This window comes from Poecilia reticulata, chromosome 23, assembly GCF_904066995.2.
Source record: "Poecilia reticulata chromosome 23, P_reticulata-male-v2, whole genome shotgun sequence".
NCBI classification, from domain to species: domain Eukaryota; kingdom Metazoa; phylum Chordata; class Actinopteri; order Cyprinodontiformes; family Poeciliidae; genus Poecilia; species Poecilia reticulata.
In genome coordinates this window covers 7,057,956-7,082,019 of record NC_088852.1, presented here as the reverse complement: position 1 = coordinate 7,082,019, position 24,064 = coordinate 7,057,956, and the positions used below count along the sequence as shown (strand labels likewise).

At 38.1% G+C, this 24,064-nt stretch overlaps 1 long non-coding RNA gene across 4 annotated transcripts in view; it reads right to left on the bottom strand.

The window, feature by feature from the left end:
• Positions 1-24,064, bottom strand: part of LOC145550194 (uncharacterized) — a 210,713-nt gene that overhangs the window by 62,609 nt on the left and 124,040 nt on the right. For 2 of the 4 annotated variants that reach the window (XR_014086085.1, XR_014086084.1), the window contains exon 6: positions 16,654-16,725. The exons of the other annotated variants lie outside the window; for them this stretch is intronic. This is a non-coding gene — a long non-coding RNA (uncharacterized LOC145550194). The remainder of the gene's footprint in view (positions 1-16,653; positions 16,726-24,064) is intronic. 4 annotated transcript variants of the gene reach the window in all.

Genomic DNA, 24,064 nt, shown 5'->3' with positions numbered 1-24,064 from the left:
ACTAGCTTAATAATGTTCCCCTCTAACACCTCTTTATTGACTCCTTCTGTTTCCAGCTGCTTGAGATCTATATACCAACAACGCATCAGCAGAGGCATTTGCACAGAAGATATGTTTTGATCAACGAAAAGCTCGGGATGTGTTCTTCAACTTCGCCTCAAGTAGCTTATTGAACGTCTCTTTAGATAAATCTGTCCAAAAGATAAAAGGAACATGTTCAGACACATTAATGATTAGTTGCTAATGACTGATCAAACAAAACATGCTGCGACTAGCAAGCGCTGCGCTAATGAAGTCTCTTGATTACAGAGTGATCAATAAGTTGCAGAAGAGTGTTTATTAAATCAGAGATGTGTGTTGGGAAGAGCAGGGTCAGAATAAATGGGTAGATGAAAGATATGATCCATCAAAAATATTTACATTTTCTTCTCAATGCTGATAAATGAACTAAAATGCTCTTTCAAAGACAAACAGTTATGACCAGAATACATGGTATAATGTCACAGGCCCTAAATGAATCGTAAAATCTCAATTTACACCAAATTGAAAACTGAAGTGCTTAAATAGAAGGCAACTGGACTTCATGAGCTTTCTACCTGTGCACAATGGACTTTACCAGTGCTGCCTCTCGTCGTTGACCCAGTGTTATGGTGTTTATGGACAGGATCTCAAGCCATGATGGTGATAAAAAATAAAAAAATAAAGTTTTTGGAACCTCAGCTGTGATCAGTCAGGTCGTCTAAGTCCAAGGAAATGGTTGTCAACTGTAAAAAAGGTGTATTACTTTCTGTAAGTTTGGTGACAGCCTCTTTCTTAAGAGAAGAAGTTCAAGTATCTTGCTGTGCTCTTAGTGAGTGATGGTGGGATGGAGTAGGAATTGGACAGACTGATTTGGGCCTCGAAATTCAGCAGCTGCTTCAATCTGCCGAGGTGAAGAAACGGCAGCGGTCTGGATTTCCCAGCATATGCGTATTATGATTTAAACAGATTTGAGCAAAATATATTAGTAGCTTTTAAGTGAACACATGCTCCACAGAATACTATATCTTTTTGCTACTCTGTTCTTTTAAAAGTAAGAGGAATGAACTAACAAGACATGCTGCTGGAACTTGCTAAACCGTAGTTTTAAGGAATGGCATAATTACTCACCCTGCTTTAGTTTGGAAGCTGTGACCGTTTTTTGTGACGGTAGACATTTGTTTTCAGCCAGCCAGTCAGCAGTGTGCAGCAACAGGTGGGGGAGGTTCAGTGCTGCGTTATCTTACACACAACCAGTCCAGCAATTTATCTGGCGTTAAATTGCAACAGAATATTTGATATAGTCTGAAAAAAACCTCAGTAGATCCCCACAAAGTATGAGATTAAATAAACATCACTATGAAAAAAGCAAAAATGCTATCATGGATAAACTACAAACACAACGTCACTTTGTAGCGAAACTTTTCCCAACCTGAAAATATTTCATGGAGCGTAGTTAAAGAAAATCCATTTAAAAAAGTTCGTCTTTCTTTGAATAATATTTCTTGAATGAAATTCCCCGGCAAATTTTATCACTGTTTGACTTTCCTCTGCAGCTCGTCCCGAATATAGCTTGTGATTCTTTCACTTGGCTGAGTGGAAAGATCTCGGCAATTGTACAGGCTTGCAGCTCAATTGACTTCAAATCGTTGCATATGTATAGGGCAGAGTTCTGAATAATGCATCGGGAGTAGGATACACTGGGTGGTGTTGGAGCTTTCACTGTCACACAGAGAAGCGATCTTTGATGTGAATCTAAGACCTTCACTGTGTAAAAAATAAAAAAATACAGCAGTGGGAGTTTTACAGAGTCAGCTGACTGTTTTGAATGCTTGCGTTAGTAGGATAATAGAGTTAAAAAGCCCTGGATGACTGTGCATCTTCAAAAGGAGAGTTACGAGAGGAATGGCTGCACAGGAATGGCCGTATGATAATATAATCTATACACAGGAGTTATGTAGGCAAAACAAGTCAACACAGCAACCACATTCAGCTGAAACAACTGAAAGAAATCCATGTCAATTCCCTCACCTGAGAGAGTTTTTGATTTTTTTGTTGATCTGTAACCAGTTTGGTATTTAAATATCATGTTTATGCATCTGATTCCCTTTTTTTTTTTTTGACACACTATTGATCTTTCAGCCAGCACTGCATAGCCAGTGGAACGTCGAGGTAGGACAGTGACATCCTCATTCAAGTTTAATAGACGCTATTTTCATATTCACTAGATATCAAACGTTATTACTTTGAAAAAAACATATATATATATATATATAAAAAGAGAGAAAAAAAATGTCATTTTGCTTTGATTTAACAAACAGAGCAAGTGAGAGTGTAGACGAGAAGAGATCATTGGGAAATATGCAAATATAGATATGAATACAGATCAGGCTTTTCCTCGGCAGGAGATGAATACATTTACCTCTCATCTACATGCTGATGAACAACAATAGGGGGCTTTTTTAGGTTTTGGCTCTGTAGGGTATATATAACACTTTCATAAAGCTTTTATGGTCAGCTGTTTGAAATGAAAACAAGCAGAGGGATGGAAAAAGCAACAAAATTATATTTTGTGTTCAAGTTCAAACGCTGAAATTTACACATCATTTGCTGCGGCACTTCTCACTAGGTAACTAATTTCTTATGCATTTATATGGCTGATTGTTGCAAAAAGAGCAATAACCATTACTGGGTAATTCAACATCTGACAGGAGGAAAACTGAGTAAAGGCATTCAGCGCTATGCTGGGAAATATGTTTATATTAAAACCAAAAGGGTCATGAAACGCATCTTTAACCGAAAGTTTATTAGTACAAGTGAAGCCATAACGGTGCCAGTAGTGTCCCATGATTTGATGTTATTTTCAAACAATTATGTGCTTTTAAGACTCTCTGCTCACACTCGGATGCTTTACTCAAAACCAGTACAGTTTTTATTGCTAATCTTTTTAAACAATTTTTCTCATTCATGTAATCTATCGCTTGTTTGCCTTGCTGCGATGTGAGATAACCATATTCAAAGCTTGGCACAACACTCCCCAGACTTCCTTTAAGCATCAGGAGTGCTTTCATGGGAAATAGTTAGAGGTTTATAGTCCTAAAGTGGAGCGAGTGCTCCCCCATCCCCTATGGCACGAACCTACTATATCTTTTTAATGAGACTCAGAGCTGCAGGCCTCCAGGCAAGTGGCTGAAGGCGATGTAGTTTTCTAGAAACCAACTTGACATATGCGCAGTGATGGCTTTGGAACGAGCTGCGACAAGAGCTGCTCGCTATTGAGAAGAGCATCCGAACTAACAGACGGCATTCTCTTTACATTTATATTAGCTGAGCAAAGGTATTGGAGTTATTTTGAGTGCACAGCGCATTTAATCCCTCAAGCTCCAGGGATTCTGTGCAAGAGTTAGTAAGTGTTTAATCAACATGTGGTGTGGGCAAAGAAATACAAAACAGTTGCTGGGAATCTTGTGACTGTGCCATACTGTTACATGTGCAGGCAATAAAAATGTTTTTGCTACAATTTGTAGCCTAAACTTGCCAGTGGTTAAACTATTATTTTGTAATGCCAATTACCACCAATAGGTTGTACTAGGGACATTTCCAATTAAGAGATTGAACCCAGATCTTACTGAAGATATTTTTAAACGATAAATATTCAAACCCAGTCCAATTCCTCAATTATTTTGTATGCTACATAAACATAATATGTTTAAGTAGAATGCTACTGTGTGGACAGTTTTTAGATATCTTGCCTAATTTTAATGTGAACTTTGCTTGCAAAACTGCAGTGGACATCATTTTACGTAATAGTTGAACACAACAATCCAAAGATTTATGTATTATAGTAAAAATTAAAAACACTGTTAGTTATTTATCAATACTAGTGGTAATATAAGAGCAGTAAAGACATCAGTATGTGTCTGAAGTCCGGCAACATGGTTAAATTTGATTAAGTTTATAGGCCACCTAGCACGTAAAAAGAAAAAAATGTAAGAATAAACTAACATTACTGCCATATGTTTGTTTTCTCTATCGATTAGTTAATATTCGCTCTAAATTGTCAAGGTATTTACCTGTGTAACAACCTGTGCACCTATCCAAGTCACAAAATCCAGGAACATTTCAGCTTTTACAAACTTTAGAAAGGGTCAAAACAGAAGAAACAACTTTTATAGGTAAGCATGTATTTGAGTGTCAGAATTGAAAGGTAGACCTAAATGGTTTCGAAATAACAAGCAAAGTGATAAAAAAAATTACTTTTCAACACAATGTCTACATCTTGTGTGTGACAAGGGCTGCTCCAGGAGAGTCAATTCCGGCTTGACGTGCTGTCACAGTGAAACAGGTTGGTTTTTTTGGGGGGTTTTTTCCTGAAAGTGCTACTCCAAGCAGCTGAATGAAACCCCCCACCCCCAAAAAAAACATGACCCTTGAGAAAATATAGCTCTGTTCAGCCATATGCCTTGGCATCTGTGGAAAAAGAGAAGTCTTTATAGCTAAATAAATATAATGACCAGTTCCTTCTTTCTCTCTTGCGAGCCCTTGACTTCAAAAACACAAATTCATTTTGTTTTCATTTAGTCTTCTGAAAACGAATCTGCATTCCTGAGCTGGAAACCAACAGCCAAATAAGGCTAAAACATTTAGATAAAAAAATACTCTTAAATTTGTGCCACACTTCTGCTAAAACTGAAGTCAACGTTTCCTGGTGCTATTCCGATTGGCTCCAAGTCATAATGTATGATGTCAAAGCAATATCTATGATAAAGATTGAATTTATTTTGAATCGATTATGTGAACTAGAGGACACCAGTTTAATTGAAAAGAGGAAAAAAATACACAATTACAAAAAAGAACAAAATACTAAGATATATTGAGTGCATTCACAAAACTCACTTACTGAAATATGATTTGTTGTATAAATAATTGAAGCAGTTTTAATGCTGAAATAGTGTAAATATGTTTGAATATAATCATTTCTGGACAGACGCATTAACTGACACAAAGGTCACGACATTTAGGGTTTTGTGAGCAAATGCATACAATTAATGTCTAGAGTTATGTTCACTGGTAATTTTTTTCTTCATAATTTCTGCAGTTTGGTCAGGAATGCTGGATATCAACTTCTGGGCAAAGGCTTGAGGAATGACAACCTATTCTTGGTTTAATATCCCATGGAGTTAATTACAAACTGCCAGCTTTTGCTCACCCAAGTCTTTTTAGAAATGACCTACGGCTCTGAATTGAATTAAGATCTGGGAAGCCTCTTGAAAACAACTTTAACATTCCAATTAGATTATTATTGAGCCACTTCTTTATGAATTAATTTTTTTTTTACCATGGTGCTCCATCATGCTGAATAAAAAAAACAGATATCCACCAAATTATTCTGGAATGAAGAAATCCCTGTCACTTCTGGTAATTTTGCAAAATCTTACTCACTTCTTGACATTGTTTGGACAAATGTGTTTCTTTGAAATCCTTCTAAAGCCCTCTTCATTGTTATTTCTTTCCAGGCACCGATTAATACCAGCAATTATGTTATATGTACATATTCATATTGCTAGAACATGAGATAGCAATGATTTTAAGCACATCCAACACAACAATTACAGAAAAAAAAGATCTTTCATACAAAGTAAAATGTGTAGACCACGTAAGCTCTTTGAAGTTAATTAACATGCACTTGGATATTTGGCACAATAACTGAACTGTCATCAAGAGACAAGAGATGGAAATTTTGCTCAGCAGAACAGTTGTGTCACTGCCAAGGTTTTTGGCCTGGCTGTATTCCTGGTAAACCTCCAGCTGCTCCACAAGAACTACAAAAACACAACTTCCCCCCCACCCCCCAAAAAAAAATTATAAACTGCAATGTGCATTCATGTATTCAGGTAAAAGTATAAGCAATGTTTCTTAACAGGATAGAATCTGAAAGGAAATAAGACTACAGGGTCATTCACATACTCAGCTGTCATATATGTGAACTGATTTGCAAAAATTATTACATTTTCCAAAAGTTGAATCCACCTTAAAACTCTATTAAACTTTAAGCTATGAGAAAAGAGCGGGTTCATCAACTTGCAGGTTACATTTGTCCTTTTGGAACATGTATATATTTGTTCACCTTTTTCTTATAGCAGTGTTTACCTTGCATTCCCTCTAAAGTTGCAGCAGATAATTTGTGTAGAATTGCTAATACTTGTTAAGAGAATAAAACCTAAAACCTTATACTACTGTCACAGTCTCATTTTTAATGACTACATAACCTTTTCAGGCAGTCAGTATTGATTTGATTTCCAGTTCATGCAGATCTTTTTTAGCAAGTATTTTTACTCTGCGACATCAGCATTGCAATTTAAAGATGCTATGTCCCATTGCATCAGAATTTATGCAACTCCAAGTCAAACGTCAGAAAAAAAACCCTAGATTTTTGCTAAACTGTGCAGATATCATCTGTACTGATGAAGGTTTACACACTTTGGCATAGCTAGTGCTTGCAGTGGTTGACATAGCAGGGGACTTGGATTTATTACTTGTGTATAGAGAATTTAACCTTTATCCCCAGATGGTCACTTAATTGTTAAAAATAGTGAAAAAAAGTGAAAATAATACACCAAAAGTAAATATTCAGATGCGGACTGTACATTTTGCAACCTTCAATCCAATAGAAGTGTATACATGTTGATCACAAACCTCAAACGTAGCTTATGTGTGTGATGGGACTTAATGTTTCCCAAAATGTGCATCATTGCTTCCAATTAGAGGTAAAACCCCTTTTTAGACGCACTAAGAGATGCAGCAAGATAGGAAACGACAGCCGCTTAAAAATGTGTTTTAATTTATGTTCAAATTCAACATGGGTTCCCAAGCTTTATATACCCGACACGGCTGGGGTATCAGCATGAGCTCCTAAGTGATATTATTATAATCATCTTACTTGTGTACAGTAACTGAATCTCATGAGCAAGAAAGGTGCACAGCAGGTGTGAGAAAAGGTCTGTGCAGGAGAACCGGAGAGCAAATGGGCCTAAAGAACAAATGGGATTTCACAGTTTGGAAGCGATGAAAACCAAAGCTAAACGGAGAGGTGGATAGATGTATGATAATGTCTCCCAACATGAGGCAAAAAGCAGCCAGTAAGAGGTGAGATACAGTGATACCTGGGTATTTATGATCCCAGAGAAGGAGGCTGTATTTGTTATTGTCGAGTAGTTATGACATACATAACTAGATTGGCAACTCTCCACATAGCTGAATTTAGTTGGTTTCTTGTTTTCATTGGTAAGCAGAAAAGATAACAGTCTTTAAAGCGAGTTACAATAAGTAAGTTAAAGGACACCTTGACCAATAAAATGCGCCTGTTTCAACTTTGTTACGCAGCAATAAAAATAATCAGATTCAACTTCAAATAACTTTTGTCTTCTTGGTCTCTTGAAACCAAAGTTCACCGGTCCATATGGTTGGGTCAAGGAGAAAAGCTGAAGCAATGCCAGGCTCTGCAGTAAAAAAACAGGGAGCTCTCTTGGCACACTGTATCAAATTATGAATAAATAACCCAACATGCTGTTAGCCTGGAGATAAAACACACACCATTAGCTTTCACCCCCACAAAAAAAATAATAAAAAAAATAAAGAATTCACACAAACTGCCGAAGCAGATGGCTGCATCGTCCTGCTCACAATCTTTGTAGCTTGAACACGCAAGGCACAAGAGGGCACAAAGCTGCGCTAAGTTTCGTTCGCTGTAGCACACGCATGTTCTTTCCCCCCGTCCTCTCTCCTCCTATTCTCCATTTTTCCACAGTCTTTGCTCCCCAAAAAGCCTTTCTAATAAATATTAATGTCGGCTCCCATGCGGTGGGGCAGGGCTTACTCACAGCCAAATGATCCTAGCACAGAATAATGAAGCCGCTGGGATCCAGGTGAGAGGACGAAAGGAGGCTTATGTAACTCGGTGCCTTGTCAGGTAAGTTTCATCCATAATTTAACACCTGGCGAAGGAGACCGGGAGATATAGGAGGAGACGTGGAGAATTAGCCCCATAACCTGGAAAAGCTGGGGAAATCAGGGAAGCAAACGTAACGAGACAGATTTGGAGTGAAAACAGCTTCGCAGATAAGTTTTGTGGGAAAATTGCTGAATTTCTGTTTACCCACAAATTTACTATTAACAAGCACCGGCCAGTCCTCCAGCAGAAATGATCAATACAACATTTGCAAACAAATGCCTGCCGCGAGAGAACTCGGACCTCTGGAAACGCTGTATGTGGCTCTGTGCGTGTCCCCTGTTGACACATAAAAACAGGACAAATGGATCTGACAGGCAATTTGACACACACAGTAGGTGACAAAGTCGTATTTTCTGAAGATCAATCTGCTGTGCACACGCTGCCGCAGAACATGAGTCAGAATGAACTGATGAGGCAGAAAAAGGGAAAATGGTCATTGATTTGGATGACCTCTGAACTTTGCATTTTGACATTATTATGATCCCACTGTAGAAACCTGACAAATCTGCAAACTACACATGCTGCTAAATTATTTCCTTCTGGTTTTATTAAGCCAACATTTCACTGAGCAGCAAACAATTTGTGGAAAATGTAATTAAAATCATTACTTTAAGACAGATGTTGTCCCAAATTTTGCCTTAGTTATGTCTAATTTATGCAACCATTTATAATGTAAGTTATATCAAAGATGTATTTTTTCATACATTTTTTCACGTACATGAGATTGCGTCAGCATGTGTGTGACTAGAGGATATATATGCATGCACATAATTACCATGGAAATAGTCAAATGCATATTCATAGCCCTGCTATGCCTGAATGCATACATTTACTATTAAGTGTGTGCCCAAATTTGTATAATATATTCATATCCTTGCATGTGCTTGCTTGTCCTTGAATAAATAATTGCCTTACCATGCAGGGTTCAGTTTAGGGCCACAGATACATCGCGTCCAAGGGCCAAGCAGGTGCCAAAATGATGGGAAGGCCTCCGCGGAGCTCCATTAATTGAGCTGTCATAATGCTACGTCCTCGCTTTCCAGCAGACTCTCCTGTTGTCAACTGCATATCACTTACACATTTCAAACATGCTGTTTACTCATCTCTACAACTCAGCAGTTTGCCCTCTGCTGGAGTCGGGACCAGAGAAAGTTCAGAGGCGCAACTGTGACAAACCAAACGCTGCCGCTAATAGCTGGACGTTCAAAGGCAAAAAGAGCTGCTTGAGTTTCTCCTCGTGTTTAATGCCGTGGCCCAAGAAAACTAAAAGGTCACAAAAGGCAGCACAGCTGAGGGGTTTGCTGTCACTAAACACTTTACTGGGTTTATGTTGTTTTAAAGAAAAAAAGAAGTGTGTTTTTACTGTGCCTGTGAGACCATTTAGTCAGGGGAGTATTTAAATGTGTCTAGTACTATGACAGAAGAAAGGAAAGGAGGTGTGGAAATGAAACGGAAAGGCTTTCCTCCATTCATATTTGATACTTAGAATGACTATAAAACATTTTGTTAAAAATAATCTAACAGGAAGAGAACTCAAACTTATTCCAGTAACAAACTACAAAATATTTGCATTAGTGAAAACATCATATCCTGAGGAGGGCCTGTGAATTTCTGAGTTTCTCTCTCTCTCTCTCTCTCTCTCTCTCTCTCTCTCTGAGGTTCCAACCTGGAGGTGTTGTCAGCTTGGCTGTGAAGTGTCACCGACACTAATCTTAGCTTAAGAAGAGAATATTTAGCATCAGTTTGGACTATAGGAAAGGTTGATGGAACTGTGGTTATGTGTTCAAGTCCTGCAGTTTCACAAGAAGGATGCTTTAAATTGGGAGGGAAAAAAAGCATTTCTTTTTGGACTGGACCACAGAAAGATAGCAGGACAATTATGGTAGCATTATGGCAACACAGAAGTGACCTTGTGGGAGCACAACGATGCCATGGCAACGTTGTAAATAGTGCAGTAATATTGTGTGGCCATAACATTACAGAATTTCAGCACCGTGACAAGGCCGTTCCAATTGTGGAACTAGAGCAGCAACATTGCAGGACCATTGAGTTAACATTGTAGGCTGATTGCAGAATACTTGAAGACCCATTGTGTTAAAATTGCAGAACCATTCTAGTACCATTACAGGACTATTGCTCCAACATTGCTAGACCACTGGAGTAATATTGCAGTAACAATGCAATAGGACCTCTGCAGAGAAATGACAGGAACGCTGCAATTTTATTATGCCACCCTTGTGGTAACATGGCAGAACCATTGCCTTAGGACCACTGGTGTAACTTGTTGGACAAATGATTCAGACTGATGACAATATTCAAGGAAAACACATTTAAATTACTGTACTGTAACAAAAAAAGCCCAGCCAAGGGTCTTTGCAAAAACACATCAAATCATTAACTGAAATGAATATGGAATAAGCATTACAGTCATAAATTTGTGAACATGCCATATTAGTCATTATAAATTATCCTGCAACAAATCTTCTCTTGCCATGTGGCTGTATAAAGACTTGGAGGCCGCAGAGATGATTTAGGACCCAGTTTATTCGTTTGTTATGTGCTGCAAGGCCTTTGGAGCAGCTTTGTTTTCTGCCTTTGCCTTTCTCAGCTGAAATAAAAATGAACAAAAAGTTTGTAAACTTGACTGCTTTGCTCCTCTGTGCCTTAAAAAGTCTTTCCTATTTTGTAAAGGGACCACTTTTCAGTCGATCTTTATGCTCACCAACTGCAGTCTTCCTCAAAAGGCAGATGTCTACACTTGTTATTTTTTCATCAGTTTACTAAAGTATTGATTACTCCCTAAGACAACCGTTCTTGGCATATTGTGGGCTCATATTTTAAGATTAAATTAACATGCAAAGGGAACTATAGAAACGATGATGAAAATTACAAAAGTGTGCTTTTGCTTGTTTGTACGGGGGAATAACTGCAGTTTTTCCTATAATTTGGATGTCAAGACCAGAGAAAGAATACGAGGGATAAAACATCTGAATTAAATCTAATACAACTTATTACAAAACAATTACGTTACAACTATTACGCAATAGTTTTTGTTAAAAGATATCTTGCCTACAATTTAAGAAAAGTATGAAAATCCTTTAAAGAAAACTTAATTCTAGTAAAGCCAGTTCTAATGAGACATGAGTGCATTTTACAAATAAAGGCAAAGGAGTCAGTGGAGACCTGAAATCAAGCCGGCGAGCAAAATTGGCATCCAGACTAAGTTCAAATGTCAGTGCTAGTCAGAAGACGTTAAAGCTGTCTTGACAGAGCAATTTATTTTGGACCCACATGACCCAATTTTCTAACTGCTCTCCTGTAAATATATCAATTTGTTTTCTGTTTTTGAGGGATTATCTGCTTCTGACATCTTTGTAAAAGAGGGAGGGGAGGAAATGTATATAGACATGCATTTAAATAAATGAGCTGGTATTTACGTTAATGTGAGAGGTAAGGCATACAAGTGTTTAGAAAAGATCCTTTTCTTATGCTGTCCTATTACAAACAAAAAACAAAAAAATATGTTAATAGAATTTTATAGGATAAATAAATAAAAAACTACTGCATAATTAGTGATGGGGGAGGAAATTGTTTAATTTTTTATTTTCAAATAAAAATCTGAAACCAATGTTGACTGTGTACAAAGCAGGCAATTTATGAAAAACAACAATTCCTCTAAATTTTACTAAGGCTAACCAAAGGTGGTGGTGGACTGTGCATCACACTTTTCAAATGCATTATTTTGTATTGGCCTAGCACATACATCCTCAATTAAAATACACTGATATGTGAAATAAAGTGGTATGAATACTACTGCATGAAGATGTGTGTTAAACACAGACTATGGTTCTGAAAAAAAGCTGGCTCCTGGTAGTTTTCTGTTAAGTGATCTATACAGTAAAAATGTGCATTTTTGTACATGTCAGCATGTTAGGAACAACAGTGAATGTGTGCTGGTATCACTCTCAGTCATCACTAGCGTAAGAGCTAGGTGTCAGAGTGTCACCAGTTACTTGTTAGACGAGTGACGGGTGACTTGTCAACATCAGCAGATGACACTTGTAATGCATCTTCCCATTGAGAGAGCCAGACGTTTGCTGAGCTTTCCGGCATCCACCAAATGCAAAAGATAAATAAACAGCTGTGAACTTGGTGAAATAGACACAAGGGGGAATGTTTGCTCGTGCAAAGCTCTAAGGAGAAATAAGTAAACCCAAGAGTGGGGAAGTGAGTGGGCGTACACCAACATTTGATTGACAGTTCAATCATGAAACATTCAGCAGAATCCAGCATTCCTGGAAACTAGACCAGGAAAAGGTCTACATCCCAGAGCAACTGCAGTACAGCTCTACACTGTGAAACCTTTCATGTGGCAGTAACAACTTCTCACTTGAATCAACATAGCCAGACTTTGTCTCTCTTGTTGCCATTTGCTGCTTCCTGTGTTTCACAGTAATGTCAAGACTGCCAAAAGACACATGAGGTATTGATCTTAGCCCCCTCGACAAAGCTGCACGTCTGTGCCGAAGGAGAAAAAAAAAAGGAAAGGAGAAGAAAGGGGTGTGAGAGTGCGAGATGGATGGCAGAATGAAAAAGAAGCAGAGAGAAGCAGCATGGAAAAATCTGATAAATGCAGACAGTGTCAGCTGGTGATCTCCTCCTACCAGGGCGTGGAGAAAAAAGACTCATGCTTTTCACCTGACTCCCATAGACTGGTCAATAGGATAGCCCTATTACAATTGCAGCCTTGCTGGCGGTGGATATGGACTTGACAACAGACCCGCGGGACATTATTGGCTGCACTCTCTTTCAATAACCGCTACCCATCTCCATCAGTCAGCGCTGTCAGCCGAGTTTGTAGCTGTTTGTTTTGGCCATCTTTCTTGCTTTCTGTCTACTTGTCTCCTGTTCTTTTCTCCCTCTTTGCTCTTTCTATTTCCTGCAATGTGTTTCCAACCTCTGCACCTGGGTTCCAGGAGCTTTTCTACCCCTGTGACGCTTCTTTTCATCTTCCCTTGCAAACCCGCCTTTCATACCCTTATTCAATCTCTTCCTTTTCCGCTCTCCCTCCCCCTCTTTTCATCTCTCTATTGCTACATCTGCTGGTACAAACTGCAGCAAAAAAAGATTCTATAAAGCTGAGTATTTGCTGCCAGAAAGATAGCACCCCACACAAAAGTGACCTGTTAATTCATGCCTTTATTTCCAGCTTTTTAAAGAGAGTGAAAGCATCATTTTATTCAGTGACTACCTCGAGCACATAAAGAGAGACATAACTTCAGGGGTCAGTTTTAAAAGCTCTCACTTTGAAAGTGCAGGCAAGCTATGAATAGTGTTTACTAAAGTACTGGTACATGAAAAATTATTATTTTTCAGCAGGAATGTTTGCCTTACATGTCGGGGTTTTTCCAGGCTGCATCATCTATAGCATCATCTGTGACATATAGAGCAACAAACAAAGCTTCTGAATAATGATGGACAAATACAAACCTTGAGAATAACGTAACACGCCAATTTCTTTTCACAATTAAAAATATGAAAAAAATTTTGTATTCAGACCCCCTAAGTGAACACTTTGTCCTGCTGGGCAGTGGACCTTCACCCCAATCTTTTACAGCTTTTCTTCAGCTTTTACAGCTTCACAGGTTTTCTTTCAGTATTTCCCAGTTAGCTCCATTCACCTTAGTAACTCTGCAGCTTTTCTGTTCCTGCAAAAGAGAAGCATCTCTGCAATATAATGCTAACGCCACAATAAATTTTAGTCATCCTTCAATGACGCAATACTTTAGAGAGCCTTCTTATGCCATGATTCATGGAGAATATGAGCTTTCCACTCTAGACACTGAGGTGCTTACACACTCTTCTGTGCAAAACAATCAAATTCGGCCACATAGAATGAAAGATGTCTGTGAATATCAAGTCCACAGCACGATGCTGCCTCCGTCATGTTTCCACTAAAGGGGAAGATGCATTCAGGGTAATTTTCAGTGTTAGTTTTCCACCACACATAGCATTTTGCAATATGGGCCATGTGCATGCTTGCTTTGTCCCTTACAAAACGAACGGTTCTCTTTCAGTTGTAATATCAGCTTGCTCCAAATTGAGCTGTGGATCTCTAGACTTTCTACGAAGTTGCCATGGCTACCATGTTTCTTTGATTGATGCTTTTCTGGTCTGGCCTCTGGGGTCAGGTGGATGTCCATGTCTTCAACAAATGTGGATTTTTCACTACTTCTATGGATTAAAAAGGTAGTGAACATTTGAAATGTTAAACGTTTTATGACAAGCCTGCTTTAAATATTTCCTGTCTGGTGTGTTCTTTGGTCTTTCTAATGCTATTTGTTCACTAATATTCTCTAACAAATCTCTGACTCTGATTTACCAATTGTTACAATAGATTTTTATTCATGGGCACTAGACAAAGGTGCGCAAAAGACATTTGTGTAACCTAATTTACGATTAAAAAGAGTTTAATCCTTCTTCCATTTCTGAATTATACACTCCTTCCTTGACATATTACATAAAATATGTTCAGGATGTGTTGATAGTTTTGCAAATCTCTGTGCCCCTTACTAAGAAACCTGTAAGCATATTTTCAAAAATTAGAACAAACTTCAAACTTGTCTCATCACCAAAAACAAGCCAAAAAAACAAACAAAAAAACTCAAAGGCTAGAAACTACTGAATAAAACCTTGAGGCTTTGCAGTAAGAATATTTAGAATATTGCAGTAAGAAACAAATCATGCTAAGAAGCTTACATAAGTTTTCTTAGCAGCTTCTCAGAAATGCATTGCAATAAAGTGGAAATCAAATTCAACCCTTTCAATTAAAATATGACTTTGTGAAATCAACAGCTGTGTGACCCGAATGCATCTAGTAAAGTAAAGTAAAACAGTAAGACTTTTTTAAAAATAAATATGGCAACTATTTTTAAGGTACATGCAAAACCTATCAGCAATCTGGGTCCCTGTTCTCAAGCTAGGCTTGACATGACATATAAACAATAGTGACACCTTTTATCCTGCACTGCAATTCCTTTATACATTTATTTAATATTTAACAATCACTTATGTCCATTTTTTTTCTTCTTTTGTTATGCAATAGTAAATATGTGTCTCACTACTCAAGAATTATAAACTCGTCAATCAGTAATTGTAACCTTGTTCTTGAAAAATCCAAAATAAAGTATTCTGAAGAAACAAATGCTTCCAGTAAGACAAACTAGATGTCATGAAAGAAGTTTGTCAAGGTTGAATTGGATTGTGAAATGTGGAAAAAACGCCACATCGGATATCGAATGAGCTTCAGGCTGTTGTGCAGCAACTGGGAATGTTGGTATCAGCCTTTGCTTTATGCTGCATGCTGAATTAAGCAGCAACCCATAGGAGATGACAAAAGACATGACTATTGAAAGAAAGATACAAAAAGGCTTAACTGATGCTTGCAAAATCCCTCTGGATTGTGTGAAATTGCCAACTGTGAGCAGCAAATAAAAATAGAGCCGTGTGAGAATTTTAACATGGTAAGAAAGTGGAACATCGTGGAGTTTATTTAAAATCCTCAAAGGGAAATTAAAGTGAGCACATACAGCAAAATGTCTCTCTGACTGTAAGACAAGACAGATTGAAAGAAGTGTTTTAGTTAGTTGCGCTACTCTTATAGCAAAGGCTAAGAAGCATGTTTTTTTGTTGTTGTTTTTGTTTTAAATTAATCTGATCTAAAATGTTAATGAAAGAGAGATAATAAAGTGGTATTCATGGAAGAGTTCTACGCCCAAAACCGCTGCTAACTTAAATGTTTCACAATTATCAAAAAAAAAAAAAAAAAGCAAACATCCCCAACATTTGGGAAAATATCCTGTGGACTGAAGAAAGTCAAAAACGGCAATTCTGTCAGTTGTTGAGGGTGACATAAGTATTTATAAAGCTTAGCGGTTACTTTTTCCAGCCCAAGAAGTAAACCAAAAATGTATTCCTTTCATATTACAAAATACGAGTCTTAAACAGACATGCAGCCTTTGTAACTTTTCTAAAAAATTCAGACCAATTAGTCAAGTTATGTTAATAGTTTTAAGTCATTTCCCACTTTAAGCCAATAATGTGTCACCTCTGCTTTGATAAGACTTCTTGTTTGTGCCCTCTCTTCTCAACACGCTGCAGTTTTACTTCTTCCCACCTTCACCTCCCTCACATGCCCCAGGCAGTCAATATCAATATCCAGCGACAAACTGTACTGAGTACCGCATTGCATTTAAAAAAAAAGAGAATAAATAAGTCAATGAAATGGCATGCACAACCAAATCATGCTCATTCAGTGAAGAGAAACTAGGACAGATAGATTCTCTTTTTATTTATTTATATATACACTTTTTTTTTTTTTTTTGCAGTCTAATGTATTCCTCTGTGCCTGGCACAAAACTGCAGAGCTACTCTCCATCACAAGCAAATACAAGATTGAATTTTGGGGGAAAGAAGGGTAAGAGGGGAGGGGGGAGACACAGATAGAAAGATTGAGAGGGAGAGAGAGAGTGGGTGGGAGTGGGGAAAGTGTGGAGAAGTGAATCCAGTAAATCTGCGTGTGTGTGTGTGTGTGTGGGGGGGGTGCACATGTGTGTGTAGCTTACTGGCAGAGGGGGATGTCTGATTTCTTTTCATGCCCTGTTCTCCTGTTCTTTTCTGCCCACTTCCTGAAGAACCTGATAAAACAAGTGGGAAAAACTCAGGAAACATTCTATTTAACAGCTATACAGCTGACACAGAAAAACCCTTTAATGATTTTAAAGTAGATTTCATCAATCCTATTTCAAAAGGCACACAACACACTCGTATCTCCCGTTACCTTCTACTAAACTCAAAGCTCCCATGTTTTTATTTCATGTTGAAACATCATATAGGAATAAATCTCTGGATGGCACAGATCTTTTTTTTTATATTATAAAATAAGAAAAAAATATGCTTAATTACTCATACAATAAATAAACTGAACACATCTACGCATGATTTTTCCGCAATGTCATTTTAGGAGCTCTATTCAAAATTACGTTGAAAATGAGTTGGAAAATTTTGTGCAAAACAAAAACCCAGGTAGCTCTTCAACAAAATATCAATAGTTTGCTTTTGTTAGTAATTCGATCTGAAACACTGTTCTCTTTGGCAGGAAATATTATCAAGGAGCAAATTATTTATTTAGTGTGGATAATTCGGGATGTCTGGTAAAATATTACCACCCCCATTCAAAACACATCCAACAAGACCTCAGCAGTGAAAGCTCCATTATGTTCTGATGAATAGAGGGAGTAAAGCTGTCTTTTCTGTTATCACAGCACAGTAGATGACTATTCCAAGCATTCAGCTACTTTGCATTCATAGAGGACCTAGCATTAGAGTGCACTGATACGGCCAAATCATGACAGGGATTGCAAAGGTGAAGGTTGTGCACACAAGAAACTGTGTGTAAAAAAACCACAAACGTCTGACTTTTATGTCTCAAGAAACTGCACCGCATGCCAGTAGCAGTCTTAACGGGTGTATACTGTTTCTATTAGTGCCATGCTCATTCAGTGCTTCTATCTTAATCAAGCAACACCGGTGTGCACACATGCTGAAAAAAAAAAATCCTACTCAAATTAAAAACATCTAAAAAAAAAAGCAGATTATAAAAACATGAAAACAAAATATTCATGAAAGCTGCTTTGCAATCGCTTTCTTTATTAACAAAGACAAAAGGAAGCTTGTAAAGATTTTATGTACCAAAGAGAAAAATCAAAAATGGAAACCTGTGGAGTTGCATTTTAATTTTTTATTTGTTGAATTAGCCTGGGGATAACTACATAAAACAAGCCCAGATTGGCGCTAGCTTGCTGGAGAATGTTTTATAAGGTTTTGCATTCAAAATGGCTTTACACGTACACCAATATGTTATGCAAGGACAAAACCTCTGAGATTAGACATGAACAAAGGTAAGCATGCAAGGATTATAAAAACATCTGTAATAATAGCAAGGAGGTAATTTACCAACTTTTGCAAACGAATAGCATGGATGAAGCTAAAGTCTGAATATTTTTGACATGTTAAAGGTGTTTGGTTTCCGTTACTATCCATATCTATGTTTTAAATATCCAAAACACCAAAAGCTCCTCCTGCAAGACAGAGCTCTTCAACCCGTTTCTTAAGGCTGAGTTCAGCTGTCCAACAGATGCAGCTCATTTCAGCTGCTTATGTCCAAGATGATGTTGTTTTGGTCATTTCCTATATCTCATTATCATGAGAATGTTGATGGACCAGTAAATCCAGAATTTAAAGATCTTTTGGGCTAAAGTGTTTCTTCATCTTGACACACATTGCAGAAGACACTGTCCCAATACTTGCATCCATATTTTTGCTCATTACTTGTATCACAAAGATAATTGAATTTCTTCACTTGATGCAGAGACTGGCCCAATCAGAGAGCAGTCAGATGCCAGCACATCCACACCATCACAGAATGTTGTTACAAACTACAGTGTCCCACAAGGCTCAATTTTAAAACCTCCGATGATGACACACAGTTCTATATTTACGGGTCTGTATTTTAGATATTAAAAGCAACCCAATGTCAAACACTGGTAATTCATTATCCTTTTATCTCTCTTTGTTTGCTTCTTCCTTCTTGTGTCACTGGTCTCCATTATTCAGGATATTTTTCCAACCACATTTCTGCTTTTAAAACAATAGTTCTCCAATTTCCTTCCAGGTTTTAACAATGCATTGCACACTTCTTAGCCCAATTTTAGTTGTTTTCTCTGCTATATATACATACACACATATATACACAAATGATTTTTGCCCCATGTGGCAATTTTGACCCATCTTTCTCTACATTGGAATTAAACTACCATACAAATTAAAAAGTTTTAATCTATGTCTAAGTGACTTATTTTTTTCTCTAACCTTTTGCTACTTCTTTTCTTACCTTTTGCTATTTATTCATTGAAGTGCCGTACTCAAATATTGAAATGGACAAAAAGAAGATAACCTTTGAAAGTTAACCTAAAAAGTCATTAACCATTGGACTATTTAAATACTAACAAAAAAATCAATTTTAACAACTTCCGTCACTTAACATTCCTGAGCAGCAGACAGCATTAATGTCCTAGCCTCGCCCATAAACAGGGTGTACCAGGACAGGACTGAAAAGAGGCTTGTCACAGAGAGCAGAGAGTCGTAGGCCTGTGTAATTACAATCAATAATTCATTTTCCCCTTTTCTGCCACTGCTCCATTCAAACAACCCCTCACACACTATAGAAAAAGCTCCCAAATCTCCGCCGGGTCACAGTAATTGGACTAGGATTTTTTTTTCTTTCCTCTTCACTTTTTCCCCTTCTCTTTCTCACCTGACAAAAATCTCATTAGCTAAATGCAGAGGAGGGCATTCTTCTCAAGGTAATTGTCTTCAACTGCTACGTGAAGCTTTTGATGCCCTTTTCCAGGTACTGCTATTGTTCTTCTGGCTTTGTTAATTTGGGGAACAGCGGGAACTTTTGGCTGTTGAGCGTATGGGTGCCGTACAATAAGGCTACCGTGCTATTTTCACCCAACAATAACAGAACCTATTAAAGATCCCAACCCGTGCATTTGCAGTATTTGAAAGAGGAACATTTCCATGTGTACAGGCTGGAATAATTATGGCAATTCGTACATTTCTTCACATGGACGGGGAATTTAATTACTATTGAACAAGAAGCCAACAATTGCGTGAAGGCATTCATTCGACGTCTTGGCGCCTTCTTTATAGGTGCGTTTGAGCAGAGATAATTACATTCTCCTGCTAATGTAAAGGACTTGAACCGAACATTCCTTTTATTTAAAATCCCTCTGATGATTTGGACATTTTTCAGACAAATCTACTACAATTATTATGTTCCATCACCAATCTCCACACGGCCTAACATTATTGCTGCCATTCATCAGACCCATAATGACAACTTTAGCTATAGTCATAATCAATCAGTATTTTTATAACCATCATCATTGCTGAGATCACCACTGTCGTCATAGGCTGTGCTGTCACATGTGGAGCTAGTATAACTCAAAACATGGGAAGGAATCAGTCAGTGTCAAGCAGGAGATTGCTCTGGGACATTGTAAAGATCATGGCTAACAAAACATGTATTAGCTTCTGCACAGACACACTACAGCTGCACATTTCTATCTGTGGGTGTCACCCACAAAGGCACAGATAATGGTGGTTGCGGCTGGCTCCCCTGTCACTCTGCCATTCCCATCTTCCTGGCTGAGATCTAATGTGACACTTATAGCTATTGCATGGCTTAGCCCCTAGATAGCAAGAAACCATGCCTGAATGGAAATGAGACTGTCATCTGTCAGCTATACCCATCAAATCACTGGAAGGCTGACAAAGAGAGTGGAGGAAAGATTGAGAGATACTATGTGATGGGGAGAAAGAGCAGGGACCCTGAAAGATGCCTTCTATACTGGACCCTCATCACCAACACTTTTATCCAATAACACCATGATTAAAATGGTACAGATTATAAATGTAGATAGATGTGAACTTAAGTTAATACCTTACAAGTCTTTGGCTAAATACTTTTCACTGATGCATCTGAGAGATAAAGGAATATCTTCAAAATTTGAGAGTTTTCAATAGATACTGGTGCTAGAGGAATCTAATGAAGAAAAGTCACAAAACATAAGCAACAATGGCCGCCAATCAATACTGGTTTCATTATCCTGAACACAGAGCTAAAGAAAGAGTTAAATCACTAATTTCTTCATCTGTATCCATGTTTCTCATTCAGCTCATAGCCAGGATCAAGAAACAAAAATGTAATACTTGTCTCGTCATTCACTCTGTGTCATTGCTCTACCCACGTCCATCATGAACCGTGCATAGAGTAACAAGTGGCCCATAGGAGAACCGTTAAAATCAGAGTTTATTCAAAATAACGTGAACATGTGCAGTCACTGTTCAAAATGAACTGTGTGTAGTCAAATGAGTTGAGCAAGGGCTAACAAAACAGATTTATAAAACTAATATGACTAAGCATACACACATCTAAGATGCCAAAAAAAAGAACAAATGTAACTATAAGCCTCAAACATTTTAAAAAGCTATAATCCAGTTTCAAAATTAAATTTTCTAAAAAAATCACAAGACCTTATTAGGTCTTCATGCTGTATGACAGAGATCCATCAAAAAGAATGTCCTGTTTGTCACAACATTGTCCTCGGTAGAAAAGGGTAAAAAAAAAAAAAAAAATTATGTTATTTAAATAATCCCTCTTACAAAACGAGGAGAAAGATTAAACTCGGGTGCTCTGCTCAGCTAGGCTAGACGAAAAGTAATTATTCAAATGAAGGCAGGGTCTCACACATCATATGCAGCGGCTCTCAAGAATTGGCATGGGTGTGTGTCTACCTTCAATGTGATATTGGTCTGGTACAATTGAAGCGAAAACAGAAAAACAATGAAAAAAGGTGTTTGCGTAAAGATTGATACAGTGTATATGCACTATGCATATATAGATGTACAACTCAGTGCATTAGAATATTATTAAAAAGTTCATTTACTTCAGTAAAGAGTCTTGCCCAAGGGCACATGACATCTAAGCTGGTATACATAAATATGTGATCAGAAGGAAGGGTCTGATATCCTGATGTGTTTTACATTGCTTGTCTCCATCTACTTTGATTTTTTGATCAACTAAGAGGGAACTTACAAAAATTAAAACAGAAGTTGTTTTAATGGGTGTGCCATTACTGTCCCCAGAAACATCTCTGTATATAACTGGGAGCAGCAGAATTAATACAGTGCTTTAAACATCAGAACTTTATTCATTACATTTCAGCGCCCGTTAATGCAGTAAAGTTTCATAATAGAATGTCAGTCACAGTTTGAATTTTAATTTCAAAGTGCTTTCTATGCAAACCACGCTCTGGAGTTTTATACTGTACCTAGACCTGCTAAAAGAGCCTTGTCCAATTCTCTTGAAGGTGAAAGAAGAGTGAAGGGAGAGGCCAGTGAGCCTAAAATCAAATTAGCATCACAATAAATCAGCACCACAGAGACAGCAGTCAGAATAAAGGTGAGGGGAGAAGACCATGGATTTTCTGCCATGGGCGACCTACTGTCAGTCAACTGCCTGACTGGGTGCCTTATACAATGAGCATAAGTGTGTCTACATATGCACATACGTTCTTATGTCCATATGGAAAGAAAAACTTGTTCAACTATTCATGCTGCACACACAAAGGCAGAAGATCTTGGGAGTGCATACCACGTTCCATACATCGATTCTCCTAAAAGCAAGAAATCTTTAATAGTAGAAAACTTGATTGGGTGTGTTGACAGAACAGTGATCAATATTAATATCCCAAGTTACAGCAAGAGATCGCAGAGTAGGTACTCTGTGCTCTTTTGCACAGAAAATGCAGTCATTGACAGAAGAATACACTTACGCACACACATACACATACACACACATACCAGCTGGTAATTAGTCAGCCTGACAGAACATCCCATGGCAAGTAAGGACAACTACAGCAGAATTAGACCAGGGAAGCTACTGCTGAAAACATGCACAGAGTCACAGACTCACCCACTGTCACCAGGGAGGGTCTCTGCATGATACGAGGGCCTAATTAAGACGTAGAGATAATTGGGGGAGGGGAATGCAGCGGGGAGACAGGGTCTTGTGTGTGTAGCTGTTTGTTTCAAAGAGAGCTTCAATTATTTAATGCAATAGAACATGAACAAAAATCTCAGCGTCAGTTTCCCGTGGAGGGTCGGGCAAGGAAGGGGGAAAAGTACTGCAAGGTGAAAGGAAAGGACAATAAGCCAAGGAAAAACGTATACAGAGGGTGTACTTCGATGGGATGTATGCCAAATTTAGCAAGAGAGACAGGCTGAGAGGTCACAGAGAGGGAGAGGGAGGGAGAAGAGATAGAGGGGAGAGCGAGGGGAGTGAAAAAGTGAGAACGGAAGATGAAAAATGAGGGTAGCTTGCAGACAGTCCTCAGACGACACCGCACACTCCCAACGTAGTAGAGCCTGGGGGATACACAGGGAATTTTGGTTAATGCGGTCCGACGTGCCACAGCTCAGTGGCCCCATGACTGCCTGCTCTGATGAGGACAATGAGCTCTGTGTATATGTGCGAGGTATGCGCTAAGACTCTTCACAGGACAATGTGTTTTTGAAGGCAGCACGGGAAATTTGCACCTTGAGGTTTGTGCTAAAGCTCACATACAGTTCAAACCAGAAGTTTACATACATAAAGACATGAATAAAGAGACATAAATTAAGCCAGCTGAAATTCAAATGTGTTTTCAAATTGATAGTGACCCTAAGCATACAGCCAAAGTGGCTTAAAGACAGCAGAGCCAATGTTTTGACATGGGCATCACAAAATCTTGATCTCAACCCAATAGAAAATCTGTGATAAATCTGAATAAATGTACGTCAGTGAGGCAGCATACAAACATTTCTGAGTTACACTCATTCTGTCCGGGGTTATAGGCTAAGCTATTGTGAGAAGCTTGTGGAAAGAGACCAATAGCATTTGATCAATTCAGGAACTTCAAAGACAATCCTACCATGTATGTAAACGTATCATTTTGTAGACATTAATAAATCTCTGACATTCTTAATTTAATTACTGTGCCATTTACCAAATAGAACTGTTTTTGTTAACTCTGACCCCAAAACAAAAGAAGTTTGGTCTGACTTAACTTCAGACACACATAAAATAAAATAGTGTATCTGACTTCAATTGTACATTCAGACAATAGATTTAATAGGTTTAACAATTGGCAGGAAATTTATTTAACTCAGATTCCACACACCCACCTAAGAATGACTAGGAAGGGTTAAACACCCCATCAGGCAGCATATAGTAATATTTTAATCCGACTAATGCGTTCCTACTGACTGAAACTAATGTTTATGTTTTTAAGAGGGCCGGCCAGAGTCCCAATTTGAATGTTCTGAGGGATGATAAAAGGTTATCTTTGACATTACCAAAGATAAATC